A 10,055-nucleotide genomic window follows, 5' to 3' on the forward strand; every position below is an offset into this window, starting at 1 on the left:
CCTCTTTCCCCAAGGAAGGGGAGGGATGTCCCCTTGCCCCCAGCTGTGATGTCCTGGCAGCCTTTCCTGGGCCACACTCCACAACTTCACCCTGCTGCATCCTGGATGATTCTCCTTGCTGGGGCCCATCCCTGCACCTGGGGCTTCCACTAACTCTACTCAGAATTTCTCCATCTCTCAAAGTTCTCCATGGAGAACCACCCTACCTCCAGGCACTGAGGAGGCCTCCGGGATCCTTCTCGGTGTCTGACAAGGTTCCTGGAAGCTGCCTGGAGTTTGCTCCAGTCCCTGGAACTTGTTTACTACAGCTCACAGCCTTTCCCTGGGGCTGGCGGGAGCCCTGTCCCCAGCGTGAGGAAACCTGTTTATGTTTGTTTCTCTGTCCTGGGCAGAGCTAACACTTCTTTTTAATTGAAAGTGCAGGGAAATGTCTCCAGGACGGCCAGAAAACTGCTCCTCTGTTCTGAATCTAGAATGTACAGCATTCTTGGGAACACACCCTTATCTCATCTTTCTCTGGACCCCCCACTCTGTGTCCTCTCTTCATGCTCACTTTTCTGTGTGTTCCATGAGATTTGGTGACACCAACTTTGGCCTGACTTCTAAGTCCAGTTCCTAGCATGACTCTGGTTCCCCTTCTCCTCCTTGCCAGGAGGTTCTAGAAGGTGTGCCTGCTGCACTCTGAACTCTTTAGGGCCTGCCTCTGCCCAGCCCCAGCCCAGGACATGGTTCCAAGGGACCACCACAGCCCAACTCTCTAGTCTCAGCTCCAACAGGCAGTTTCTAGCTATGGTGTGGGATTAATTAATGCTGCAGGAAAGGAAGGGAGGGAGGGAAAGAAAAAAAATTCTCTTGAAAAAAATCATCATGTATAGCCAGGCACTGGTGACTCATGCCTGTAATCCTAGCTACTCAGGAGATGGAGAAGATCAGGAAAATAGTGGTTCAAAGCTAGCCCCAGGCAAATAGTTCAGTTCAAGATAATCTATCTAAAAAAACAAAAAAACAACAACAACACAAAAAGGGCTGGCAGAGTGGCTCAAGTGGTAGGGTGCCTGCCTAGGAAGCATGAGGCCTGAGTTCAAACCCCAGTGCTGCCAAAAATAATAATTATTCACATGAGGGGGAAAAAAATTGAAAAAGCAAACACAAACAAAATAATCCACAAACTTCTCAGACACCGTTCCTCCTCAGCTCCCCTCTGAGGATGGGTGTTTGGAGTGTTTGTTTGCCAACTTTTCAGGCACAGTTACTCCTACCATGGCAGATTTTGACATGGGTGACCATGGAGTTGAGAGGAATGCGCCAGGTGGTTGTAGATGAGAGTCAGCTCCAGCTCACATGGTGGCATTTGTCCCGCCTTCAACCGCAACACGTGAGTGAGCTCACACCTGCACCTCTCCGCCTCCCCTGCACATAATCAACCTCCAAGTAACAAGGCCGAGCGTGGCACCAAACCCCCCTGCTCCTCAGAAGCCTGGACTGGGGGGGTCCCTCGACCATCATTGAGAAATATTCGGCAGTAAACCAAGAAGGGCCGTCAGGTAAATGATGGGGTATGCCATTTAAGAACCTAATGGTGGGGTGCCATTTTTTAAAATAAAACTACGGCTCACGCCTGTAATCCTAGCTACTCAGGAGGCAGAGATCAGGAGGATCAGGGTTTGAAGTCAGCCCAGGCACATAGTTCTCAAGACCCTATCTCGAAAAAAATCCTTCACCAAAAAAAAAGGGGTGGGGGTCCTGGTGAGTGGCTCAAGGTGTAGGCCCTGAGTTCAAACCCCAGTACTGCAGAAAAACAACAACAACAAAAAAGCCCTATGGTTTGAGTAAAGCTTGAAGAAACAATGTTCTAATTTCTAATCCAATAATTAGGAGTTAAATGAGCCCTTAATTCAGGACAGGGTTGAAAGTGTTCTACCAGGAAGAAAACAAAACTCCACCTAGCTCTCTCTAAAACTTCAGATCAATTTCCATAACATCCAAAATAATAATAATAATAATAATTCCCAGCCAGAGAAAATTCTGGAATATATACCACACTCAGGAGTACAGCCATGAGCTTCCTCAGTACTCATTATTTTTTATTTCTTTTATTCATATGTGCATACAAGGCTTGGGTCATTTCTCCCCCTTCCCCCACCCCCTCTCTTTCCCCTGCTCCCTTCCCCCCCACCCCCTCGCTTCCAGGCAGAAACTATTTTGCCCTTATTTCTAATTTTGTTGTAGAGAGAGTATAAGCAATAACAGGAAGGGACAAGGGTTTTTGCTGGTTGAGATAAGGATAGCCATACAGGGAGTTGACTCACATTGATTTCCTATACGTATGTGTTACATTCTAAATTAATTCTTCTCACACTAACCTTTTCTCTAGTTCCTGGTCCCCTTCTCCTATTGGCTCTGTCGCTTTAAAGTTTCTGCATTAGTTCCTTTGCACTGAGGACATCAAATGCCATCTTGGTTTTTTTTGTTTCTTGCCTTCCTCATACCTCCCTTGTGTGATCTCGCCTCACCATGTGATCAAAGCCCAATCCCCTTGTTGTGTTTGCCCTTGATCTAATGTCCACATATGAGGGAGAACTTACAATTTTTGGTCTTCTGGGCCAGGCTAACCTCACTCAGAATGATGTTCTCCAATTCCATCCATTTACCTGCAAATGATACGATTTCATTCTTCTTCATGGCTGAGTAGTATTCCATTGTGTATAGATACCACATTTTCTTAATCCAGTCATCGATAGTGGGGCATCTTGGCTGTTTCCATAACTTGGCTATTGTGAATAGTGCCGCAATAAACATGGGTGTGCAGGTGCCTCTGGAGTAACTTGTGTCACAGTCTTCTGGGTATATCCCCAAGAGTGGTATTGCTGGATCATATGGTAGATCGATGTCCAGCTTTTTAAGTAGCCTCCAAATTTTTTTCCAGAGTGGTTGTACTAGTTTATATTCCCACCAACAGTGTAAGAGGGTTCCTTTTTCCCCGAATCCTTGCCAACACCTGTTGTTGGTGGTGTTGCTGATGATGGCTATTCTAACAGGGGTGAGGTGGAATCTTAGTGTGGTTTTAATTTGCATTTCCTTTATTGCTAGAGATGGTGAGCATTTTTTCATGTGTTTTCTGGCCATTTGAATTTCTTCTTTTGAGAAAGTTCTGTTTAGTTCACTTGCCCATTTCTTTATTGGTTCATTAGTTTTGGGAGAATTTAGTTTTTTAAGTTCCCTATATATTCTGGTTATCAGTCCTTTGTCTGATGTGTAGCTGGCAAATATTTTCTCCCACTCTGTGGGTGTTCTCTTCAGTTTAGAGACCATTTCTTTTGATGAACAGAAGCTTTTTAGTTTTATGAGGTCCCAATTATCTATGCTATCTCTTAGTTTCTGAGCTGCTGGGGTTCCATTGAGAAAGTTCTTGCCTATACCTACTAACTCCAGAGTATTTCCTACTCTTTCCTGTACCAACTTTAGAGTTTGGGGTCTGACTCAGTACTCATTAGAAGCCATGGTCAGCCCAGGTCAGACTTTCGCCATGTTACGGGGCTTTGTGGCCATCCAGGATCCCTCTAAGCTCAGAGCTCCATTAGGAGACTTCTGTTCTTTTAACGGATGAGCACTTGAGAAGAGGAATTCTCTTCCTGGGTTGCCGGGTGACTTCCGCTGTAGTTGGCGTCTCACCACCTCCTGGCATCTCTATCAGGCATCTGGAGCGTCCCACCATCTTTGTCAAAAGGACAGTGAGGGCTGATATCCACCTGGTCTGAGTTATTCCCTGGGAAGCTGCTTCTAATAGACATTGAAATGGAGTTGTTTTTTGGTTTTGTTTTTGGTGGGATCGGGGTTTGAACTCAGGGACTTGTGCTTGCTAAGCAGAAGCTCTACCACTTGAACCATGCCCCAGCATGAACTGAAGCTTTGTATACCCTTTAGATGGAGGAGATGACCTGCCATCTAAAGGGTATACAAAGAGGCTTCACTCTAGGCTGACGTCTGCAAATGTCTCATCTCCTGGTCTCAGTCCTGCAAACTGTCAAATAAGCAGGCTGATGTTAGCATTAGAGCCCATAAACCATTGGAACTAGGGGTGCACTTGCTTGCTCAGCGTGTGTGAAGGCCTGGCATCTGTGCCCAGCAAAAACACATGCACGTGTGTGTCCCCCCACCCCCCACACACCAAAAACATTGGTTTATGGGCAAGGGATAGCTATTTGTTGGTGGTGGTGGTGGGACTGGGGTTTGTACACAGGGCTTCATGCTTGCAAAGCAGGCACTGTACTGCTTGATCCACATCTCCAGTCCATTTTGCTCTGTTTATTTTGGAAATGGAGTTTCGTAAAATATTTGCCCCAAATATTGTCCTCAAACCGAGATCCAATCTCAGCCTCCCAGGTAGCTGGGATTACAGGCATAAGCCACTGGCACCTGGCTGTGATAGCTTCTAAAATACTCATCTCAGGTCTAGAATTGAACCAAAGATCATTCCAAATGCTCAAATGTGCAGATATAAGACCCTTCCGCTTCCCATATTCCCTTGTTAAGTGATGGGACATTGTGGGTGACTGCCTTCAGTACCTGGGCTCTGCTTGAAGCAGGTGGCTGTCGCCCCCTGGGAAGCAATCCCCCAGGCTCCATCTTCACGTTCTTGTGCTAAGGATTGGTAATGAGTACATGAGAATATACAAGATACCCATCGGAAGATTTGTACAAAGGTCAAGGGCCTGTCAGTTTAGAACCAGACAGCTAAGAAATCGCTTGGGCCACTGTGTATACATAGCAACAGCACTTCCTTTTGTCAAGCAGCTGCAAGGGTAGAAATGGGTCAGTATGAATGTCAGTTACCCCAAAACTGTCCTGTGTTGAAGGGTTCAAGATAATGAACCCAGGGCTGGGGTGCAGTTCAGTGCAGCCAACCACTTGCTTCACATAAGGCCCTGGGTATAAAACCTAGAAAGGAAGGGACATGATTTCTAAGACACAGCTGGAAAGAAAAGAAGGCTTCCCTGGTAAGAGAAGGCTGGTCTTTGCATTACTCCTGCATCCTGCCCCATTCCAGGGTACAGTTTTCAGCTCCCTGGAAGGTAGGTTTGCAAACAGTCTTAGGAGCAGGAAAAAATATGCACATTTGTGCTTTGGAGCTGGAGACTAAATAATTCTAGAATGGCTAGTGTCCAGGGTTAGACTTGCCTCATTCATTTAGGCCAAAGGGCAGTAACACAGAGCCCTTCATTGCTCCCACCAGAAAATCAAGGCGCCTCCTTGGGCATTCTGTGGGAAGGGCAGAGCGTTTCTGGGGCTGGTGCCAGTGAAACTGAATGTGGACAGAGGACAGTGTGCAGTCAGAGAGAGTCCTGTGGCACAGAAGGTCATGGGTAGGCTTGCTGTTCAAGGTCAAAATGGAGGAAAGGGACTATTGCATAGGCATTCAGGAACAGATGAGAAAAAAATATATTTTTTGGAGGTACTAGGATTTGAACTTAGGACACTGAGTTTGCTAGGCAGGTGCTCTGCCACTTAAGCCACATCTCCAGCCCTTTTTACTTATTTTGGAAATAGAGTCTTGTGTGTATGTACGTGTGTATGTGTGTGTATGTGTGTGTGTATGTGTGTATGTGTGTGTATGTGTGTATGTGTGTGTATGTGTGTGTGTATGTGTGTGTGTGTTTACCTCGGCCAGCCCAGACCAAACTCTTCCTATTTTAACTTCCCCACCATAGCTGGGATGATAGGCTTCCAACCGCACACCCAGCTTTTCCCCTTCAGGTGGGTCTAGAGAACACTTTTTTTGCCCAGGCTGGCCGAGAACCTCAGTCTTCCCAATCTCAGCCTCTGGAGTAGCTGGGATTACAGTCATGAGACAATTCTGGATGTTCTCAGCATGTAGAAAAAGATAGTTGATGGGTTTGTTACTTGTCCTGATCTGATTACACATTGTATGTACCTACTGAAATACCACATTAGACCCCAATTATCTGTCAGTTTAATACTTTTAGGGGGCTGGAGGTGCAGCTCAAGTGGTAGAGTGCCTGCCTAGTAAGCATGAAGCCCTGAGTTCAAAACCTAGTACCACCTACAAAAATAAATAAATAAAAATTTTAGGGCTAGAAATGTAGCTTAGTTAGTGCTTGCCTAGCATGCATAAGGCCCTGAGTTGTATCCCCAGAACTACAAAAAAAAAAAAAAATTAATTTTTAATTGAAAAAAAAAAGTAGGGGGGGAGAAGGTGAGGGAAGGGGGAGGGTAGAGGGGGGAGAAATGACCCAAACAATGTACACACATGCGAATAAATGAATAATAAAAAAATAAAATAAAATGGAAAATAAAAAACAAGATATGGTTAATAAAAAAAAAAAAGAAGAAGAAAGAAAGAAAAGAAGAAAAAGAAAAAGTAGGCTAGGCTCAGTGGCTCACACCTGTAATCCCAGGTACTTAGGAGACAGAAACAGGAAGATTGAGGTAAGAGGCCAGCCCAGGCAAAAAATTATCAAAGCCCCATCTCAACTAATAAGCAGGGTGGGGCAACAGCTGTAATTCCAGATGCTCAAGAGGTATAGGTAGAAGGATCAAAGTCCAAGGCTGGCCCTGGCAAAAATTGAGAGATCCTACCCAAAAAATAAGCAAAAAAGAGTCAGGTGCATGGCTGGAGTGGTAAAGGCCCTGTCTAGGAAGCACAGGCCCCGAGTTTAAATACCCAGGACTGAAGAAAACACATGAATGTGAAAATATCAGACTGGTGAGGCTCCCAGGACATGGGTCTTTTCAACCTGGTTGCTGAGAGCCCAGGACCCCAAACATGCACTGTGAACCATCCCTGCATAGAAAGTTACTAAAATCCTCACCCATGGTGTTTTTGTTTATACCCAAATATTTCAGTAGTTTTTTGTTTTGTTTTTGAATGTTAACTTTTTTTTTGGCAGCACTGGCATTTTTTTTTATTCATTTATTCACATTTTGGGTCATTTCTCCTCCTGCCCCCCTCAGTTCCAGGCAGGTCCTGTTCTGTCCTTATCACTAGTTTTGTTGGAGAAAAGAGACAAGGCTAACAAGGAAGACAAAGCGTTTTTGCTAGTTGAGTTAAGGACAGCTATCCAGAAATATTCCTAGCATGGCTTTTGTGTACATGTGTTATGACCCATGTTGATTCATCTCTAACTGATCTTTACCCTGGTTCCTGATCCCTTTCTCATGATAACCTGTTGTTTTAAGATTTCTGTATTAGTTCCTCTGGAGTGGGAACATCAAATGCTTTCATGTTTTGGGTTTTCTACCTATTTCTATATCTCCTGTATGTGCTTTCCCCTTGTCATGTGACCCAGGTCCAACCACATTGCTGTATTTGCCCTTGATCTAAAGTCCGAATATGAGGGAGAACATACGATTTTTGGTCTTCTGAGCTTGGCTGACCTCGCTCAGAACGATGTTCTCTAGTTCCATCTATTTACCTGCAAATATAAGATTTCATTCTTCTCCATGGCTGAGTAGAATTCCATTGTGTATAGATACCACATTTTCTTAATCCATTCATCAATAGTGGGGCATCTTGGCTGTTTCCATAACTTGGCTATTGTGAATAGTGCAGCACTGGGATTTTAACTCAGGGCCTCACTATTACTACGTTGGTGCTCTATCACTTGAGCCACTCTGCCAGACCTGTTTTGTGATGAGTTCTTTCAAGATAGGGTCTTGTGAACTATTTGCTTAGGCTGGCCTCGGACTGGGATCCTCCTGATCTCTGCCTCCTAAGTAGCTAGAATTATAGGAGTGAGCCTCCAGCACCCACCTTGTTTCAATTTTATGATGCTACCTTGGGACCACTTAGTAATACCTAGGAACTTCACATGCTCCTGAATGTCCCCAACTAGAGTTTTAGAACAGGTGTTCAAGAAAACAAGCAGAGGGCTGGTGGAGTGGCTCAAAGTGTAGGCCTGGAGTTCAAACCCCAGTATGTAAAAAAAAAAAAAAAGAAAAAGAAAAAGAAAACAAGCAGAAAAACATTTATTGAAGCACTGTTTCCTGTAGCAAAAAAAAGGAAAAGCAACCTGTCTCAACAAAAGAAATGACAAAATCAACTCTGGCCAGGTGCCAGTGGCTCACACCTGCAATCCTAGCTACTCAGGAGGCAGAGATCAGGAGGATCACAGTTCAAAGCTACTCCCGACAAATAGTTTTTGAGACCCTATCTTGAAAAAGTTCATCACTTGAAAGGGCTAGTGGAGCAGCTCAAGGTGTAGGCCCTGAGCTCAAGCCCCAGAAGCAGAGATCAGGAGATCATGGGTCAAACCTAGCCCCGGGCAAATAATTCTGACGACCCTATTTCAAAAACACTCCTCATCAAAATGGGCTGGAGGAATGGCTCAAGTGCTAAGACTGACTAACTTGCATGTGTGAGGCCCTGAGTTCAAATCCCAGTGCTGCCAAAAAAAGGAAGAAAAACAGGTTACAAAATGGTACACACAGTGATTCCCTTTACATAAAGTTTCAAAACACACAAAAGTAGCAAGTTCTGCTGAGGGAGAGAGAAGAAAACCAGTACAAAATTTGTACTGGTTTTCTTTTTTTGGCAGAATTTTGAGGTTTGAACTCAGTGCCTCACGATTACTAGTTAGGTACACTACCACTTGAGCCACTCTGCCAGTCCTGTTTTATGTTGGGATTTTTTCAAGATAGAGTCTCAGGAACTATTTGCCCAGGCTGGCTTTGAACCTGAACCATGATCTTCCTGATCTCTATCTCTATCTCCTGAGTTGCTAGGATTATGGGCATGAGCCACTGGTGCCCTGCAAAGCTTGTTTTTAAAAAATGTGATGGGCCTGCGATGTACCTCTAGCATGTCCAGGGCCCTACAAAAAAAATTAATTTTTAAAAAGTAATAAGGCAGAAAGGGCTAGTGGAATGGCTCAAATGGTAGCACACTTGCCCAGCAAGCGTGAGGCCCTGAGATCAGTCAACCCCAGTGCTGCCATAAAAGCAAAAAAGGGATAAGACAAAGTAGAAGCATCTGTTTATTCTTAGTGACAGATAGATTTGTATTACATTTGTACCTGTGATAGGGTAATAAGGTCGCCCCCCCCACCCCATCTACCATCATGATTCCCAGAACCTGTGACTGTCACCTCAGGTAAAAGGAACCTTTAGGATGTGATTAGTTACCTTGAAATGGGAAAATATCCCTTATTATCTGGGTGGGCCCAGTGTCATCACAAAGTGTCCTTGTGAGAGAAAGCAAGAAAGCCAGTGTGACATCAGAAGTAGAGGCTGGATGATGTGTTTTGAAGATGTGGAAAGGGTCCATGATAAACTGGTGCTGTTTTCAGTCAGCACATTGTTGTTTGTTAATCCAGCAGAGTTTTTTTGTTGTTAAATTAGGAGAAAGGCAACAAGGCCTATGTCCTGTCTATTTCATCTTCTTCTTCCTGTCCCTTCAGAGGAGAGGGGACTTCTCAGGAGCCTCACCTGCCACTGCATCAAGACGCTTTGCAGAGGCCTGAACTGTACCCCCGCCTTCAGCCTGGGGTTCTGGAAGCTCTGGAGATCAGATAATGTTTGGGATGTTAGAGTGAGGAGCACTGAGGAGAACAGACTGGGTCTGCTCTAGGTTACTCTATGTTGTACAGAACAGATTTTTTTTTTTTTTAATGGTACTGGGGTTTGAACTCAGGGCCTCACTCTTCTTAGGCAGGTGCTCTACCGTTTAAGCCACTCCACCAGCCCTTGTGTGTGTGTGTGTGTTAAACTATTTGTCCAGGCTGAACTCAAGCCCCAATCCTCCTGATCTCTGCCTTCTGAGAAGCTAGGATTACAGGCGTGAATTACAGGCATCTGTGCCTAGCCTTGACTTACTCCATATTATAAAGCAACAGTTTTGCTGGGTGCACCATAGTTTTGAGCCCCAACAGATGAGGCTAAAAATCAAAATGGAGGGGGGAGAGGGAGGGGGCAGGGAAAGGGGGGAGAAATGACCCAAACATTGTATGCACATATAAATAAAAGGAAAAAAAATAAATACTAAATAAAAATAAAAATGGAGTCACTCTCATGGAATGTTATTCCACCCTTTTAGGGAT

The 10,055-nt window shown here is 44.7% G+C and overlaps 1 non-coding gene across 1 annotated transcript; it reads left to right on the forward strand.

Moving 5' to 3' along the window:
- Window positions 1-1,028: 1,028 nt before the first annotated feature.
- Trnap-agg (transfer RNA proline (anticodon AGG)) lies at window positions 1,029-1,100 on the forward strand. The gene has a single exon. It is a non-coding gene; the product is annotated as a tRNA-Pro (tRNA).
- The last annotated feature ends 8,955 nt before the right edge of the window (window positions 1,101-10,055 follow it).

Source organism: Castor canadensis, chromosome 4 (assembly GCF_047511655.1).
Source record: "Castor canadensis chromosome 4, mCasCan1.hap1v2, whole genome shotgun sequence".
In the NCBI taxonomy this organism is placed as follows: Eukaryota; Metazoa; Chordata; class Mammalia; order Rodentia; family Castoridae; genus Castor; species Castor canadensis.